The sequence below is a fragment of the Vulpes lagopus genome, chromosome 7 (genome assembly GCF_018345385.1).
Source record: "Vulpes lagopus strain Blue_001 chromosome 7, ASM1834538v1, whole genome shotgun sequence".
Lineage (NCBI taxonomy): Eukaryota > Metazoa > Chordata > Mammalia > Carnivora > Canidae > Vulpes > Vulpes lagopus.
In genome coordinates this window covers 77,273,583-77,293,170 of record NC_054830.1, presented here as the reverse complement: position 1 = coordinate 77,293,170, position 19,588 = coordinate 77,273,583, and the positions used below count along the sequence as shown (strand labels likewise).

The 19,588-nt window shown below is 45.9% G+C and overlaps 1 protein-coding gene and 1 pseudogene across 1 annotated transcript in view; one reads left to right on the top strand and one right to left on the bottom strand.

Moving 5' to 3' along the window:
• GABBR2 (gamma-aminobutyric acid type B receptor subunit 2) overlaps positions 1-19,588 on the bottom strand; it is a 348,859-nt gene that overhangs the window by 105,200 nt on the left and 224,071 nt on the right. The gene's annotated exons all lie outside the window — the stretch shown is intronic.
• On the top strand, positions 14,663-16,747 carry LOC121494542 (annotated as a pseudogene).

The following is a 19,588-nucleotide window of genomic DNA, read 5'->3' as shown; positions in this document are numbered from 1 at the left end:
ATAAATAATGAGGACTTGGAGAAAACACTGGGGTTTGAATGCTGGTCAGATTTTCCGTCAAGGGTACAGACCCTCATTATGTTGGCTTGAAGAAGAAGAAGAAGAAGAAGAAGAAGAAGCCTTCTGTTTTCCAAGGGAGGGCAAGACGTAAAAGAGAAATATCAAACAATTGTGTATGTCTACCCACATGTTCTACAAAAGTGAAAAATATTTTTTTCTGCCTGTGCCTTAGGCTAAATTAAGTCATATTTTGCACACTACTTAAAATATTTTCTTACATGAAAATGTTTTTGATAGGCCCAAGTCTGGAGAAAATTTTGATGTATCCATTGAGTTTGGAGCAGCGGGTTTGCAGCAAATTAAGAGGAGGGAGGATGGAAGGTGTGGCAAGCTCCAATGCCACCCTTCTATTAGTGCGTAGTAAATGGAGAGGCATCTTTCTGAGGGACTGTGATCAGATGGCCTAAAGGGTTCCAATGGTCACCAGCCACAAAGCAGAGTGGTGGCCTAAGGCAGGGCTGGATGCAATGGAGGGGAGAGATGAAGAGAAGATGGTGGGGTGGATGGGCCAAGAGAGGTGGATCAACTCCTCTTTCCTTCCAGTCGTAATACAAGAGTCAACCTTGTTTAGAACAGCAAAATCTCAGAAATGAATGAAAGGTCCATAAAGTAGGGGAAGAGCCATGTAAAATAGACATGTGATGAAACATGATACATGCATTCAACCAACCAGCCCTGTTGAGCACCTAACACGTGTTGGGCACATCCTGGGCAGGCACCAGATAAAGGGTGAGCAAAGTCAACATGGTCCTAGATTGCACGGAGCTTGTAGTCTGGTGGGAGATGCAGACATAAATACATAACTACAACCTATAATATGTGATATGAAGGAAAAGAACAGAGTGCTACGAGAGTGAACTATGACAAAAACCTAATGGAAACTGTCAGTAAGAAGGGCTTTTCTAAGGAGGTGTAATTTACACCGAGATCTGAGTTAGCTAAGAGTGTGGGAGAGAGGGTCCTGGGAAGAGGGATTGCACTGTGCAAAGTTTCCCAGGCAGGAGAGAGATTGGGAAGCCAGAGAGCGAAAGATCCCCATGGAGCTGAAAGAGGTCACTAGGGAAATGAGCATGGAATGTGATTGGTAAGGTGCACATGTGCAAGCTCATGTTGAACCTTACAGGCTGTATCAAGGATGCTGCACTTAATTCTGAATGCAAAGGAAGCCACTGAAGGGTTTTAAACAAGGGGTGACTTAAACTTAGTCATACACACTTGAGCATTCTATTACAAAAATTACTAAAGATTGAATAAAGTGATTTCTGATTGTGCCGGATGCTGGCTGGTGGGTTACCAAATCCATTTCCTTCTCCTCTGGAGCACATGTTTCCAGCCACCTTTATAGGTTGGGTGTGGCCATGTGACAACTCCAGCCAATGGAATGTAGGTAGAAGTCCCACAAGACCCTTCCTGCTCCTTCACTTCCCCCATCTGCCAACTAGATTCATAGGGTCTTTCAGTGAACTCTGAGGCACAAGGCACAGAGATGGAAGAGTCTGGGTCCATGAGTCATTGTGAGGAAAGAATTTCTACCAACCAGACACATTTCACTTTGGACTCTGCACATGGGAAACATCAATTATTACTGTGTGGATCCACTAAGACTCTGAGATGTCTTTGTTACATCAGCTAGTGTTACTTATCCTAACTGATAACATAAGTAGAGAAGGGCAAAAATAATATTTACAGTACACTCACAATTATGCAAAAATCACTCCCACCAAATAAAAATGTTAAAGCTGGTTGGTTTTTAGGTTGTGTGATTATGGCTTTTTCTTCTTTTTATCCTATCAATATTTTCCAATATCCTATAATGAGTATGTATTATTTTCCTAACAGAGAAACTTTATTAAAAACTTTTTTTGAAAAGATGTTATAAGATTAGAAGGCATTTTTTTTAAACAAGCAAAAATAGCAACATCATCACCAACAAAATAATACTCCCTCTTGGAATAGATTAATTTTTACTGACAGCTTCGAGTTTTCGTGAGTAAGAGCCAGAGATCTGTGCAAGCATAAGCACATTTCCCCCTCCACTTAGAAGAATGGAAAGAGCCATGAGCAAGGGGTCTTCTGAACACATAGATGCAGGCTGTGCTTTGCTGTTTTCTAGGAAGGGTACCTGGGATGAATCCTTTCTCAACTCTGTTCTCTGGTTTTCCACTGCAGAACTCTCAGAGATGACACCCTTCAAGTTAATTTTAGCTCTGCTGAAACATTTTTGTACATTATCTGAGATTTTTTTTCCTGGGATTGTTCTTCATTAATCAGTTCTCAACAGCAACCCTAATGCAGTGTACTGTGTGTTACCATTATGTCTGTTTTACAGATGAGGCAACAAAGGCAGTGAAAGAAGAAATTTGCCTGGGGTCATGTGACTAGTGGGCAGAACCGGGATTCATCCCAGATGCGTCTGACTTCAACCTTCTGTTTCTAACCACATGCTACCCTGCTTCTTGTGCAAGAACCACTCACTGATGGGAGAATGAGCTCTTTGAAGGGGATCAGAGTGAGACCCAAACAGCCTTGGTGGGGCGGGGGAGCAAGGGTAGAGTAGGAGGTAGGTGGAGGAGGAAGGAAGGTAGCTAGTCAGGGATGTGCTGATAAATGTTTAACAATGGGCTCTTTGGGTGGGAGGGGAGAGGACCCTGGGTGGCAGTGTTTGAGAATTTCCATATTGTAATACTTCCACCAAGGCAGATTTCCAGCTATCTACCATTTAACACCTGGCTCATCAATTCTTGATCATTTAACAAGTAGCTCTTGGCTCTCTTGGGAGCTTGTAGGATCTGGCTCCAGCATATTGGTGGCCAAGCCAGTCCTCTTGGGCTTCCATAGTAAAAAAAATGCGAGGAAGAATGCAAAATACTTAGTTTTTACCTGCACAAGGGGTGAGTGAGACTCTCTTCTGAGAAATGGGGAAAGGGACTTCATATCAGAGAGGGAAGAGCTGGCAAGAAGGGGCTTGTGCTGGTTGCCTAATATTGTCTCAGCTCCCAAAACTGTACTGCTCCACTCTGCTCTGAACCAAGAGAGATGAGGAGCCGAAGGCAGAGGAGGTGGTTATCATGAAGATCCAAAGGTTATCACAGGTTGGGAGATCCAGACACCCCTGCAAGCTATTGGTACTGGGGTCTGTGTCCCCTGGGCTGAATCATGTTTGCTAAGACCATTTCTGCACAATTAAGCCAGAAAGAGTTTTGCACTTAGAGTGGGAGGTTCGGGGCTCTAGCTCTAGGCTTGTCACAAACACCTGTGTGCTCCTAATTATATTCCTTCCTCTCTCTGGGTCTCAGTTTCCTCACAGAAAATGAGGGAGCAGTTGCCATATGTCGTGTTTGTTGAGTGCTCACTCTGGGACAGGCCATGTTTATGCTAGACCCTGGGGAAATGCATGATTAAGCCAAACTCTAGTCTTGTAGAAGCTCCCAGTCTAATGAAGGTGAGAGGCAAAAAAAGAAGTAGTTACAAGGCAGTGTGACAGGTGATAGGAGGGGGTGGGCATAGAGGTATGAGCACATAAGGAAGAGCACTCTCTCAAGGAAGGGCTTGGAGGGAACAGGAAAGAATGAGTGTCAGTTAGCCAGGCAAAGAAGATGAGAGGAATGTTCCAAACAGAGGGAAAGCACATGCAAAGGCCTAAAGGCAAAAAGAGAGCTTGGCTCTATGAAGAGCCAGAAGGAAAGGCAAGGTGGCTGGTGAGTGATATGCAAGTGGTAAGGATGTTGGTGGAGGCAAGGAAGGCAAGAATCATATCAAGTAGGGCTTTGGACCTCATGTTACAAGTAGGGGCCACAGAAGGGCAGGAGGTAACATGTCCGATGTCCTCTTTAAAAAGAAGGAAATCCTGTCATTTGTGACAACATGGATAGACCTGGAGGTCATCATGCTTGGTGAAATAAGAAGGACACAGAGAGACAAATACTGCCTGGCATCACTTATGTGTGTAGAATCTACAATAGTCAAACTCACAGAAGCAGAGAGGAGAATGGGGATTGCCAGGAGCTGGAGGGAGAGGGAAATGGGGAGATGTTGGTCAAAGGGTATAAACTTTCAGTTACACAGCATGAATAAGCTCTGGGGGAGCTAATGTACAGCATGGAGGCTCTAGGTAACAATACTCTACTGTCAACTTGCAAAGCGTTAAGAGGGTGGATCTTAAGTGTTCTCACTACAAGAAAGCAAGAAAGAGAGAAAGAGAAAATGAGAAAATGAAAACTGTGTGAGGTGATGGCTATGTTAATTAGCTTGATGGTTGTGACCATTTCACAATAAATATGTATATCAAAGCATCAAGGAGTAAGTATCCCTTAAATACATATAAATCCTATTTATTAAGTATGCCTCAATAAAGCTGAATAAAAAAGCTACTCTGGTGCTGTACCTTCATTAGACTGGAAAATGAGTCGGCATGAGGGAAGACTGAGTGCAAGGAGGCCAGTTGGAAGCTACTGTGGAATCCAAGTGAGAGAGGAGGATGACATGCCGGGAGAGGAGTCCATAATTCGCAGGCTGGGAAGGAGGTGAAATCCACAGGGCTTAGAGATGCCCCATTTGAGAGTTGAGGAAGGTGGAGAAGTAAAGAATGGCTTTCTGCTTTGGCAGGCAGATGGTGGTGCCCTTCTTACCTGCGTAGCCAGCAGCGGGGAGACGCCCTGACCAGTGAGTGGGGTCTTTGCCCAGCTTCCGGGGTGGCCAGTTGAGCTTTACAGCTCTAAAGCCACACATCATGAGACCCTCCTCCGGACCTTTTGCCCCCACCCACTGCTCCTCTTCTTTCCTGATCATTTGCAGATGCAAGCATCCCCATGATTAGAAATATTTAATTTTGCTTTACTGTATGTTCTATTTTTGTTAAATAGATTAGTCTCCACCAGGAAAACCAAATTGCTGACCAGTCGACCTGAAAGTCTGAGATAGGCAATTTGCAATCTGTTGGAATCTTCACTTTAAGCCAGAGTGGGCTGCAGGCTGGCCTGGGGCTGGGGTGGGGGTGGGATGGGGAGGGGGAGGTGGGGAGGGAGGTCTCAAACAAGGCAGCTGGTACTACAGCAGTCCAGGCGCCAGGCCAGAGGGCTCAGCCCGCAGGGTGGCCAGGCGGAGCGCGAGAGATGCGCAGCAGAGGAATGGTACAGGAAAAATGGGCAGGGCTGTGGGGGTCCTGGGAAGTCAGGAAGGGCCCTGTGCTGGGAGGTGGGTCACCTGGCTTCTAGTCTGGGGCTCCCTCATCACTTTGGTGGTGGTCTCCTGGCCTGTAAGGAGCTCAAGTTTGTATTACCTGACAGCTGGGCCCAGAATCCCTCTCAAGAGGAAATGATCTTGGTGTAGGAAGATCTTGATTAGCCTCCTGGGTGGAAGGTAAGAACCTCAGCAGGGGGAACAGGAGGGAGCTATCGTCTCCCCAGAGAAGAAGGCCCAAAGAAGGGCAGGAGGCCCGGTGAGACCCCAGCAGGGGAAGCGGAAGGTGGGGAGGCTGGCGGAGCATGAACTGGGTCAGGCATAAGCAACGTCCAACTTGAAGTCATCAAATGACATTGCGTGGTGCAAACCCCCTCCGCCTGGCCCCCAAGTCTTCCCTGGGACCCCTCACAAGCCCTTATAAAAGAGGCTGGCTCTCAGGTCTGTGCGGTTTTGTGTTGCGTGGCTGCCATAAGGGAGGAGGGGTCTGCATTCCCTACATGGACCAAGGGGACCCAGGTCTGAGGAAAACATCAGGGATCTGGGATGGTCTGAATCCTAAATGAACTCAGCTCAAGCGGAACCATGAGGGTGTAAGCCCGCAGGAATGTGAAGAAATCCTGAGGTTGGTCGTGCTCATGCCTGAACCGAGAGATGGAGCTTCCTGAGAACCTTTCCAAGCTCCCAATGGCTGACATCAAGTTACACAGAGAGGCTGGGGGGGGGGGGGGGGGAGGCAGGAGGCTCTCTAAATCTTGAGTGTGCCTTGGTTTCTCCATCTGTACAACAGTCTGGGTGTGAGTCTACATCTGTCAATGGGTATGTAAGTTGAAGTGTATGTCACATGAGGGCATACATATGCGGCAGGGCAAGGGCAAGGCATACTGACGTGACTGTCTCCCAGACTTCTCCCAGCCTCAGTGGCCCTCAGCTCTTAATCCCAATGAGTCACCAGTCCCACCTTCCACCTCGGCAACAGCGGACTGGGCTCGCAGGAAGGTGTCCTGGCATGCCTGATTGAGAACCCATTCTCCCTCTTGGCTCAGCTTCCCCGTTAGAAACCCAGATGGCTCCATATGGGGGTTGGGGACTATTCACTTGGCTTCATGGGCTAAGCCTAAAAATCTTCCATCAATTAAAAAATCTTCCATCAATTCTCCAGGGAAAGAAACAAAGAGACAGGCATCAGCAGGGGAAAAATCTGAGAGGGAGGGAAGGGCGGCTATTGGCAGCCCTGCCTACTGAGGTGGTCTCGGGCTGAGGAGGGTCAGGAGGCTACTTCTAGCAGCAGAAACCAGAAGGGAGGCTGAGAAATGCCAGGAGTGGACTTGAAACAAACGCAGTGGGTGTCTGAAGCTGTTTTCAGGCTGGAGTGAGGCCAGTGGAAGCTCAGAAAGATAAATCTAGGAATCTTTTTGCATAAAAAGGGTTCTCTCTTCCCTCTTGCCTCTGGCATGGGCTTGAGGGGTCCTTCACTCCCAACCACAGGGGCTCTTCTAAGACCATTGCTTGACTTATGGATCCAGCTGGTGAATTTAAGTCTCAATTTCCTATATTGATAGGATTGAACACCGTGCAGTGGGCATTTATTTTTCTGGCTCACCACTTAATCCCCTTTGAATGATAATAGTACCCCGATTTTAATTTAGGGATGATGTTAGCCAGGGGATGTGGCTAACATCTTAGAATGTGATAGCCACATTCTAAGATGGCCCCAGTGATTCTCACCCACTGGTATTCACACCCTGTAAAGTCCCCTCCCACACTGAATAGGGCTGGTCTGTGTAACCAGTAGGATATTACAGAGATGGCAGTGTGTGACTTCCAGAACTAGACCATACAAAGACACTGAAGCTTCAGCTTTGCTTTCTTTTGGATCACTCATGCTGGTGGAAACCAGTCACCATATGATAAGGATACCCAAGCAGCCCTATGGAGAAGTCCATGTGGTGAGGACCTGAGTCCTTCTGCCAACAGCCACCATTAATTTGCCAGTCATGTCAGTGGGCCATCTTGGAAACAAATCTCCAGCTCCAGTAAGTCTTAGGATGACTGCAGTCCCATCTGGCCTGCAATTACTTATATTAAAAAGCCTAAGCCAGAACCTTCCAGCTAAGTCATTCCCTAATTCCTGACCCACAGAAGCTATGTGAGATAATAAATCTTTATCGTTGCTTTCAGCTACTATACTTTGGGATAATTTGCTATGAAGCAACAGATAACAAATACAAGGTCACAGGAAGTAAGAGAATTCACCCTGCATGGTTCAAAGGAAGACACTTAATTAAGGACTACTACGGAGCGAGGGAGCAGATTATGGGAACAGACAAAAGACAGTGCTGTGCCCATAGACTAGCAATGGCAGGAGCTGTTATATCCCTCAGAGCAGAGGAGCAAGGGAAGAAATAGTGTCCTCAGAGCTTCATAAGAGTGGAGACACAAAGAAGATCCATAGCTTTGAGGAGGGCACATTTATTTCAAGAGATACAGCACTAAAGCAAGGTTGGGGGCTGCTCCCTGACCTCTCTCTCTCTCTCCTCCAATCTCCTGCCTGTACTTCCCATTGGCTAAATCTACCCAGAAGCCTGAGGACAAGGGGTCCTGGGTGACGCTGACCATAAGAAAAGCTTCCCAGGGCACAGAGAAGGGCAGAGAATGGATATGTTGGAGGAGTGAGAAGAGAGAAGAGCCAACTGAGACCCACCTGGCCGCACTCTGAGGTGAAGAAGTTCTAGGAAACTTACTCTATGTAGAGCTGAATCACATGACTTAGACTAAGCCAATCAGTGTGGTCCTCTGCTTATAGTGATTGGTTCAGGGACCAGTACGTGACCCAAGCCAGCCAATCAAGGCAAAAGGGACTCACTTCCAGGGATTTTTTTTGTTGGCACTGCTGCAGGAACGAGCCTCCTCTTTTGCTGGACGTGGTACAGTGATGATGGGATCCAGAAGTAATGTGCATTGGCTGAGCATGGAACTGGCACAGGAGAAAGCAGACCCTGGGACGGAGAGATGGAGAAGCCTCATCCTGGACTTCACTGTTATCTTTGAGTGAGGACGGTTTTCTATTACTTGCAGAAGAGTCCTGAAGGCACGCTCTCATCCAGAGAGCCCCGATGATCCTCATAGCAGCTCTTTGGGGTAGGCTGGGCAGAGATCATTAATCCCATTTTACACATGGAGAAAATGAGGTTCCATTCTCTTTATCACTTGGCAGCTGGCTCATTTAAATTCATCATTAAGTTCACTATACTAGCCTAGGTTTTCAGAATATATTTTGTCCTCATGTTATATGACTGTAGATTTCAGGGGCCTTGCTGTGTGTATGCCTGTTATCAAAAGCTGCTTCAAACCCTCTTTAGAAGTAGGTGGCACTCAATTATTAATTTTAATCAAACAAGCAAACAGGTCGTGGTGGTTAAGAAGGTTTTCCAAGGTCACACATCTTTCAGGGGCGGGATCTGAGACTGGAAGGCAGGGCTGATGCAGTTCCCCAGGCCCCTTCTTGTCCCAAATGGGAAATGTCCTCCTTTCAGTACTTTTTTTTCTCATACTCTCCTCTTCTTCCTGCTTCTGCATTAAACCGATACTCCTGGGAGTGCAGTGGGAAGGCTGGTCATGGGCAGGTGTGTGCTCAAGGCTAGCCTGCTAAGGACAGGCCAGTTGCTCCATGGTGCCCTATAAGTTTGGAGCCACGCAGGGGCACTTTTCAGTCTAGTAGAGGAGGCAAGAAAGAAAACATCTCCTGACAAGTGAGTTAGCCAAAGACCTTTCAGGGCTTACTGAGACCAATGAGATCTGGCCTCTGATTTCTCTGATGGTGTGTCTCTGCCTCTCCCCTCACTGACACGTTTGAGCTATACTGGCCTCCTCACACTTCCCACACACTCCAGCTTCTTTGCCTGCTTGATAATTTTGACCAGATATCAGACCATCATTGGGTGCTAGATATTTCTGAATATTCCTTTAAATATTCTTAAGCTTTGTCCAGGACATAGCTAAGTTAGTTGAAATGAGTTTGGCCCCTATGAGGCTTGCTTCTAAGCCTTATTAGGTGAGATCAGAGCCACCTTTAGTCTAGGGTTGATTTTACCCTCACTACTGTGACAATAGCCTTCTGAGTCTCTCCTTGTGCATTATGAAGTTGTTCCACCCTGGCTGGTGAGAAGAGAAAGGATTCCTGGCCTTGCATGAGCTCTGAGGATCCTCTGCTGGTGCATTCCCAGGTCTCAGGTGTTTCCTTACTCCATCAGCAGGTGCCAGTGAGCCCACAGCTGAAGACTTGAGGCAGCCCCTTGCAGCTCTCGGCTGCCCTCCCCTCTTCATGTAGCTCTCTTCCCTCTGCTACTCTGCCCACAAATTCTAGCCTTCCTAGTCTCTCTTCATTCAAATCTTCAACTGTCTCAATTCAGATTATCAGCTTGGTGGTCCACAGGGGTATGTCTGGGCCACCCTTCCTGTGCCGTGGCCTGGCAACTCTCCAGGTAGTAAGCTGGACAATCATAAGGCTCACGTCCTTTGTGTCCCTTCTCTTAGGAATCACTCTCCTCTCCTGCCTGTAGTCTGGAGTTGGAAAACTGTTGTTTCACATGATTTGACTGTTTTTTTTTTTTTTTTTTTTTTAGTTGTTTAAGGCAAGAGGATAAATCTAGTCCCTGTTACTCCTCCATCTTGGCTGGGATTAGAAGCTCCTCCTACCCCAAGTGCTCCAGACACTGTCACCGATGCTTCTACGCTGGTGTCCACCTGCCTGGGTCACTTCTCCCCTAGGGGAGCACAGCTCCCCCTTGCCCCACCTTCCTAGGGAGGCCTCCTCTGGCCATCCCGTTTAATTCTCTCTGCTTCCCCTCCACTGGTACCATTGCCAATTCTCCTTCCTTTCCTGCATATTCTTTCTTTTTGCTTCTTTAAATAGCAACTGCTGCCTTCTCACATACTATATAATTTACTTACTTAATATGTCGATTATTGACTCTCTCCTTGCACTAGGTTGTAAACTCTTTGAAGGAAGGGATTTCAGTTTGTTTGGTTCACTACTGTCTTCTTGGCTTCCAGTACAGTGCTTGGCTCACGGTAAGTTCTCAAAAATCACTCTTTGAATAAATCCATGGTTGAGAAGATGATAATAAGAAAAAAAACAAAAACAAAAACCAAAAGACCCCCAATAACCCATAAGTGCAGCTGCAAAGGTTGAAAATTTGATGTGTGTGTGGGAGAGTAGCTAATATCCCTCTGTGTAAAGAGCAGCATGAGAGAAATAGCTGGAAGCACAGGTTATGACTGGAGGTGAGCTCCTAGAATGCCAGGCTCTATCCTGTAGGCAGTGCGGAGCCATGGAAGGCCTTTAATGAGGAATAACATGGTCATAGATTATTTAAGAAGAATAATCTGGTGAGTGTAAAAGTGAGAGCCAGAATAAATGAGTGGCAGAGGAGGGAGAGAAGAGAGTGCTTGGGAGTTCAGAGAGTCAGCAGAGCTCAGCAGGTGGAAGGAGGAGTTGAGATGATACCTGTAGAGATTTGTCTGCAGAAACATGGCTGGTGTGACAGTGCAAACTTAGGTTCCAAAGAATTCCATCGAGGGAGGTGGGGGAGTGGATAAGAGTATAAAAAACAAAACAAAACAAAACAAAAACCCAAACCAAGGGCATTAGAGGTGACTAACATCAGGCCTGAAACCCTCTTATGAACCAAGGCACAGTTGTCACTTCCTACCTCGTGAGCCTGGGCATGCCACAAGGCCTCTTGAACTGGGTTGCCTCTTCTTTAAAATGGTGATGGGCACTGAGGGGGGCACTTGGCGGGATGAGCCCTGGGTGTTATGTTTTATGTTGGCAAACTGAACTCCAATAAAAAAAAAAAATGGTACTAAGCACGTCTGCTTCACAGGTAGGGCTTTTTCCCCAGGAAACTCAGTACTTCAGGAGCTTAGTAAATGTTGGTTCCCATCTTGAAAACATTTCTTTTTTCATTACTTCAGAGTCACAAGAGGCCTTAGAGGCCCCTTCTCTGACCATGCCAGCCAATACCCCCTCATCCTATAGATGAATGGAGGCACAGAGCTCAGCCCCAACTGAGATCCGCTGACTGCCCCATGGGAGAGACATTTGGTAAGTCCCACTTCCTGTGATGGTCACTACTCCTCATAAAAGTTGGGCTGAGGAGAGTGAGCCCAAGGAGAAGACACCAAGCTGAACATCTCCACATCCCATTGCTGGGGGAAAATAGGACATGTTTCTATTACACTGAAGTTTAGAACCTCAGAATACTCTGTTCGCAAGAGACTAGAATTCCTAAGACAGCTGTCCAGCGGCTAAGGTCATTAAGCATGGATTACGAGGCAGCTCTTCATAAGCCAGTTGATAGAATTACTCGATTTGAGGATGAATAGGCAATTTTTCTGGTACATTTCGGAAAGCACTGTAGAGCCTGTACATACTGCAGGGACCCTGCCAGATTGCTAAAGGGGAATTGACAGTGGTTCCATGGATTAACTATCACCACATATGGCCTACTAAAGACCCTGTGTGCCTGAGGGAGTATCTAGGTCACTGTTTTATCACACCCTGTGGGCCTGTAAAAATATATTTGTGCATATATACATGTATGTAGATCATATATCCATATGCATATACAAGATTCTGCATTCTTCATATTATTACACCAAGGGTCTAGTAGAGTCACAGTCTAGGGCTGATCTGTCACAACAGTCATTACTTGTATGTACCCTAGGGTCTTAGACCTCAAGAGTTTTTCAAGCTGGCCTCTAGCCCATGTTAGGCAATGCCCTACATATTTTTTTCCTGCATACTGAAAGTTAAATGACATAATATGCCCTCAGTTAACTGGACTCCAACTAGTGGGGATCCAGCTCACTAGAGTCTGGCATTGAGGAGAAAGAAGTTCCTCCAGGCTCAGAAGATTGAGGCTTACAGGAGAGCAGGACATGTTCTCTTCCTTCCCTGTTCCATTCATTTCCAAGTGAGAATCAGAGTCCATCTAAGATAGAATGGGGTAGAGAGAGAAAGAATATTAATAATGGCTGAGAGCCGACAGGTGCCAGGTAGTGATGTGTCAATTAGTCCTCATGACAACCCTGTGAGCCAAGTATTCATATACCTATTGTACAGATGGGCAAAGGGATTCCAAGAACTTATTAGCTTATTAAGTTCCTTGGCTAGTAAGGGCCAAGACTGGAATAAAGTCTAGGTCTTTTAAAGTTAATATGTTATTTAAGTCTTTTTTTTTCCCTAGACTGAGACCTAAAGTAATATATAGTTATTGTAGAAAATTTGGAAAAGAGAAATAAGAAAAGAGAAAGAATTCTACCCAGAGACACCACAGTTAACATTTTGGAGTACCTTCTTCTAGTCATTATGTGTTTACAAGTTTGCTAACAAAAGTGCGGATTTGCCATAAACACCTTTGCAATCTGCTCCCTTTTTCACTAAACAAAATATTATACGTACAGTCTTCTAAGTCATTAGTGCTCTGCAACAACTATTTCTAATAGCTGCCAATAATTCTGTATAGATGCATCAACATTTATTTAGCTCAGCCCAAGCATTGGACATTTTGGATATTTCTAGTTTTTCCCCTGTCCACACCAAGACAGACCATGTTTCCATGAGCGCTCTACCGGGTTATTTTGCCCCATATCTCCACTGTTTCTTGAAAAAAACTACTGAGAGGTATTGTTTTTTAAGTCAAAAGGGATGCACTACTCCTCTTAGAGGGCAGGGTCCAAGTGCTTATTTCTATAAAACATTCTCTTCTCAGCTCCCACTGTCTCTGACTTTCCAAACCTCATCTGTCCTTTGAAGTCCAGCCCAATTGTCTTGACCAGAAGTTTATTCTTCTGGCCTAGGATTGACTTCAAATGTTAAGCCATGGTGACTGAGACTCCTAACTCTGGGAAACGAACAAGGGGTAGTGGAAGGGGAGATGGGCAGGGGGATGGGGTGACTGGGTGATGGGTACTGAGGGGGGCACTTGATGGGATGAGCATTGGGTGTTATACTATATGTTGGCAAATCCAACTCCAATAAAAAAAGTACAAAAAAACCTTCCCCAAAACCATGGTGACCAATAGAATATGAGCCACATCTGTCATTTTAAAGAACCCAGGAACCACATTTAAGAAGTAAAAAAGAAATGGGTGAAATTAATGTCAATTTTTAAATTTTTAACCTGATTTATCCACAATAATCTCATTCCAATCATAATCAATATAAAAATTATTAATGAGATATTTTATATTTCTTGGGGTACTAGGTTTTTTAAATTGGTGTGTTTTTTTACATTTATGTACCAGCCACATTTTAAATGCTCTTGAAAGAGGCGAGGGGTGATCACACTGAACAGCACAGGTGTAGAATGTGTCTTACTCTCTCCCATATTCCCACAAACATGGGGCCTGGTATGAATTAGTCAATCACTGAAAGAATGAATGCCCCTCCTTCTACTGGTCTCATCCTATCTCTAGCAGGTAGTGATTCTCTCTGCTATGACACCCTTGAACCTTGAAATAGTCCTTGAAGTCTCTCCAAAGTATAGGGGTGCTTAGATGGCTTAGTTGGTTGAGCGTCTGACTCTTGGTTTTGGCTCAGGTCATGATCTCAGGGTGGTGAGATCGAAGCTTGCATTGGACTCTGCTCAGTGCAGAGTCTGCTCAATATTCTCTCTCCTTTTCCTTCAGCCCCTCCCCTGACTCATGCATGCACATGCACTCTCAATCTCTCTCACACACAAAATAGGTAAATAAGAATCTTTAAAAAGAAAACAAAACAAAAAAAAACAAAGTATATCCAGTCTCTTCCAACACACAGCTATGTAATAATAGGGGGTCACTACTGCACCTAAGACAGGACTCAGAGCCTAGCCCTGTCAGATGCTTGATGAGGCCACAGCCCCCAGACAATGAAATGTTTGGTATTGGTACTTAGGTGTGTTAGGTAGGGAGTGGGGGCTGAGAGGACAATGTAGTCACTGTCTCTAAGCCTGACCCCAGGGATTGAACCCAGTAGGAAGCTAAGGGGACTGTGTTCACAGACAAGCTTGCAGAGCTCAGGACACAGCACGTGAGCTCCGGGCCCAGTCAGTGGCGTGCTAGGAAATGCTTAACAAAAAGCTCTCCGAGGAGGAGGCGGAGAAGTCCTGATTTGTAGCGTTCGCTGATTACTGTGGTGTAAATACTCCTGTCATGGCCAATTTCACACTACTAATGTGACATCACAGAACAGGAAGTTGGGAAGACACGTACACAGTTGGCTCTAACCAGCCGAGGTAAGTCAGCTCCCATACAGCACTGAGCCCAGCTGAGCAAGGGCCAGAGTGGCCTTCTCCCCCAGAGAGGACTGAGGGATTACGGCCCTGTGGGGGCCCGGAGGAACAAAGATCTGGCAATCCTGTGCTGAGAGGCCTCCATGAATGGCTTGCAGGCACTGGATGTCACCAAGGAGCTGTGGCCCTGGGCCAGGCAAGGGACCATTTGTGAAGACACTGAGATGCTTCCAGGGTCCCAGATTGGAAGACTAGAGGAATGATGGGGGGTGTGCTGGACTTGAGGTCACCCTGTTAGGCAGGTAGGGGCAGCACAACACGGAGGATTCCCTGGCACTGGCATTGTAACCTCATTTGCAGACAGGCCAGAGTGGGTTCTAGCCATTTACATTAAGTCTGCTTCCCTAGGGACCGCAAGCACCTAAAGGCTCAGATAGAGGTGTCCTGCACACTTGCATTCTTGGCTTTTACCAAGCACACCTTTCTTTGCATCTGCCTGTGTGGAATATTTTTTCTGCAGGATCGGGAAGGGTAACTAAGCATCCAGTTTCCCCTGGACCACCTGAACAATTTTCACATTTGCCAGATGGCAAACTGCACAGTGGATAGCTCCCTTTCTTTCATGTACTGTAGCAATGTTTACAGTATACGGAACTTGAGAGCCATTCAGTTCAAAATGAGAAGTAACTGCATTAGAAAGTACACCCCTGATCACCCCTTCTTTTCTGTCATGACTGGCATTTTTTCCTCCCAAAACATGCCTCGAATCCACCTGCTTCTCTCCCTCCCCACTCACCACAGGTTAGTACCAGTGTCCCCGCAGGTGCTCTTGCTTCTTTCTAATCTGTTCTCTCCACTGCAGCCAGGGGAAGCTTCTTAAGAACAACAATCAGTTTCTCCCTTGCCAGACGTGCTTCCACAGGGTCTCACTCGTCTTAGGATAACAGGGGCGTCGTGATCTGGCTTCCACCCAACCCTTCTAGCCCACTCCCCAGGCTCATCCTGGGCCACTCCGTTCCAGCCGCATTGGCTTTCTTTTGCTTTCTCAAAGGTGCCACACTTCCTCACTCCAGGGCCTTTGCATTCGCTCTTGCCTTTCCCAGGAATGCCCTTCTTTTTTTTTTTTATGTATTATAGTCACAGAGAGAGAGAGAGAGAGGCAGAGACACAGGCAGAGGGAGAAGCAGGCTCCATGCACCGGGAGCCCGACGTGGGATTCGATCCCGGGTCTCCAGGATCGCGCCCTGGGCCAAAGGCAGGCGCTAAACCGCTGCGCCACCCAGGGATCCCCAGGAATGCCCTTCTATCCCCTTTGCCTAGTTAGCTCTTACTCATTCTTTGATCTCAACTCAAAGTCATCTCCTCAGGGAAGTCTTGTCTTGTCTTTTCTTTTTCCAAGGAAGTCTTTCCCGTTCCCTAGTCTTGGTCAGGCCTCCATGCCATAAGTTCTCAAAATACCCTGTGGGCTTTCTTCAGAGCACTTTCCACAGTCTACATTCAAATAGTTACTCAGGTGAATATCTGCTTACCATCTGTCTCCTCATTTGCCTTGCTCAACACTGTATCTGTAGCATCCCCCTCCTCATGCCTCTCATACTATAGGTGGTAGGAAATATTTGTAGAAGGAATGAATGAACAAAGGGAAACAGCCACTTCCCTGTGGTTGTGCCAGGTTTTTACACCATGGTTCCATCACTGATAATCAAAATCCCATGGCCCAAAAGGGTGTTTTATTAGTTCTCGGACATACAGTTAATTTTTTCACTATATCTTATTTCTCCTCTTATTTAAGACAAAAACAAAACAAAACCAAACAAAAACAAAGCGATACATGGTGCCACCATGGCACCTGTGAAAGGCTTGGAGTGAAGGGGGGCAAAAAAAGAAGCAAGTTCTGAGGCTGACCTTTGACTGCACCCCACCCTGTAGAAGATGGAATCATGGATGCTGCCAATTTTGAGCAGTTTCTTTGAGAGAGAATCTAAGTGAATGGCAAAGCTGTAAATCTTGGTAGAGGGGTTCTAGCCATTGAAAGGAGGGAGAGCAAGATTACTGTAACATCTGACATGCCTTTTCCCAACAAGGTATTTGAAATAGCTTATCAAAAAATATCCAAAGAGAATAATCTCTGTGATTGGTTGCATGGAGTTGCTACTGGCAAAGAGAATTATGAATTGTGTTACTTCCAGATTAACTATGATGAGGACGAGGAGGAAGATGAAGATTAAAATTCATTTATCTGGGGATGCCTGGGTGGCTCGGTAGGTTAATCATCTGTCTTCCACTCAGGTCATGATCTCAGGGTCCTGGGATTGAGCCCTGCATCAGGCTCTCTGCTCGGCGGGGTGTCTGCTTCTCCCTCTCCTTCTGCTCTTCCCCACTGCTTCTGTTCTTGTTCTCTCTCTCGCAAATAAACAAAAATCTTTAAAAAAATAAAATTTATTTAACTGGAATATTTTTTTGAGTTCTGGGATAAAACTTGGGAACCAAAATAAATAAATAAATAAAACAAATGATATAGAGAAATGATGGCTTTCTTTCTTCTTCTACTGGGGGATCCCTCAATCATACACTGCACTTTATAGTTTGTAACACACCTCCCTTAACTCATTTCCAGAGCAACCCAGCAAGGGGCCCTTGATCACTGGTCTCATTTTGCAGAAGAGAAGGCAAAAGATTAGAGACTTCTCCAAGGTCACCACTGCTAAGATGGAGGGGACAGCATGCAAACCTAGGTCTGCAGACTCCACGTCCAGTGCTCTTTCTGCCACACTGAGCTGCCTCTCCCAGGATGGTTAATGAGCCACCCAAATGAGATAGTGTCACTTCAGTTTTGCCCGGCATTTTTCACCACTGCTTTCAGAATCATTTTTGCAACTGGAACATTTCTTAAAGGAAGAAAACTAGTTCATCACAGTAATCAAGTCTGTCATAGAGGATGTGTGATGATGTTTGAAAATATAATCCTATGTACATCAGAACTGACAACTCTGAAACATCTCTAGGCTAAATCTGCTAATAACAGTCTTTAGCATTCAGGTTGGCACTCACATCAGTTGGTGTGATACATTTCACAGCAGAAATGCCCTAACAAGGAACTTCCTCAAAGAGGAACAGGGTAGAGGACAGATTTTAATGAGGCCCGATCCCTGAAAGGGTGAAGTGTGAGTGAAGAATAATGGCATGAAATGAAACATGTATTTCCATGAGTCAGTTGACAAGATGGGGTCTCACATCAGAAAATACAGCAAACACTCTCTAGAGGTCAGGACTTGTACAGAAGAGGAGTCAAGACATCAGGGCCATCACCTCTGTAGATTCTCCCGGAGAAAATGTGTTTTGATTAGAGCGAAGCAGACACATAGGAATTGCAATTACCTCTTTTGGTCCTGCTGCTCACTCACTCACTCCTTCTCACCCACCTATCTACCCACTGACCTACCTACTCATTTGTCTTTGTCTAGCCACTGACCTGCCCATCTACCCACCTGCCATCACTCCATCTATGCATCCATCCATCTACCCACACACCTAATCCACCCATCCGCCCACATACTCATCCATTCACCCATCTATCCTTGTATATTCCCGTCTCTCCATCATCCATTCATATATCCAACCACTTACCTACACATCTATCCATCCATTCACCCATCCAACTCAACCTTCCAACTATCTACTCATCCACCCACTCCGCCCCCCCATCCACTCACCCATCCCACCAGCTAACTGATCTTTCCTTTATATCTACTATGTATAAAGCTCTTAGGAGATGTTGAGGAGGTGAGGGACAGGTGGTGATAAAAATCTCTGTGTTGTATTTGTTCACTGACCATGAGCTGAGAGTCTAGTATAGGCTAGACTGTGAGCTAGCAACTGAGAATAATGGGGTCTTAGAAAGGTCTTTCTAAGACCACACCCTCAAGAAGTGGGTAGGAGAAGCCTCCATCATAAAGCTAACCAAGTACTCAGAGTCAAGATGATGGCACAACAAGGACGAGAGCAAGGATTTCCACACTATGCTGCCTGGGGTCCATGGCCAGGTTCCAACAGCTGGCACAGGCAGCTTACCCAACACAGCCTGGCTCTTGTTCATTTAATGGACACCACCCCCTGGCCAAACAACATTTTTTTTTTATTACTAAGAATGCACAGAATGTGGTGAAAGGGCATGAAACAAAAAGGCTATTAATCCTACCACAAAAATCTGGTGTGTTAAAGTACAGTACTGTTTACTGCTTTGGAGACGAGACAGGCTGCCCAAGATGACCACTGTTCTGCTGTTGGTTTCTCTCTCTCTGTCTTTCCCACTCTTGTGATTCATTTATTTGCCTTCGAAGAGGACGACCAAAGTGCCTTTCCAGATAAAGATAAAGCAGTATGAAACCCCCGTGATGTGTGTATCACCTTAGTGATTTTTGCAGCATCCACGTACCATCTGTGCTTTCCTTTACTAAATATCTGCCTCTTAAAAAAACTAAAAAAGAAACCCCTTCTTGCTACCTCAAGCGCTACTTATATTTTTATTGTACACATTAAAATCAAACACAGCTATTAAAATAATGAATGTAGGTCTGGGTCCCAGCTGAGATTGCACCTCTCTTGCCTCTGAGGTGCTGTGCTTGGACCTGCTGCTGAGGCTGCTATCCTCCTGCCCTGCCTGGGGGCCTGACTGGGGTGTGCCAACCTGGGGGCCCAGGCTAGCTTCCCTGTTAAGGCTTTGCTGCATCTTTGTTACTGCAGAAATTTGCTTGCTTATTTTTTAATAAATGAGGTGGGTTTATAGAGAAGTCTTCGAAGAGGCCTTCTTTTTTTTTCTGGAGAAGGAGAAGGAGAGAGAGAGAGAGAGCACAAGCAGGGGGAGGAACAGAGGGAGAGGGAGAGAATCTCAAGCAGGCTCCACACTCAGTACAGAGCTCGGGCTCTGTACCCTACATGCAAAAACCTCTTTAAGCCCCATGACCCTATACAGTAGGCTTGTTGTTATCTGTAGGGTATCTTGGAGGAGCTCTGCTCAGCTCTCCTCTTTATGGCTGGAGCATCACCCTCCAGCTCCTGGGAATACTGGC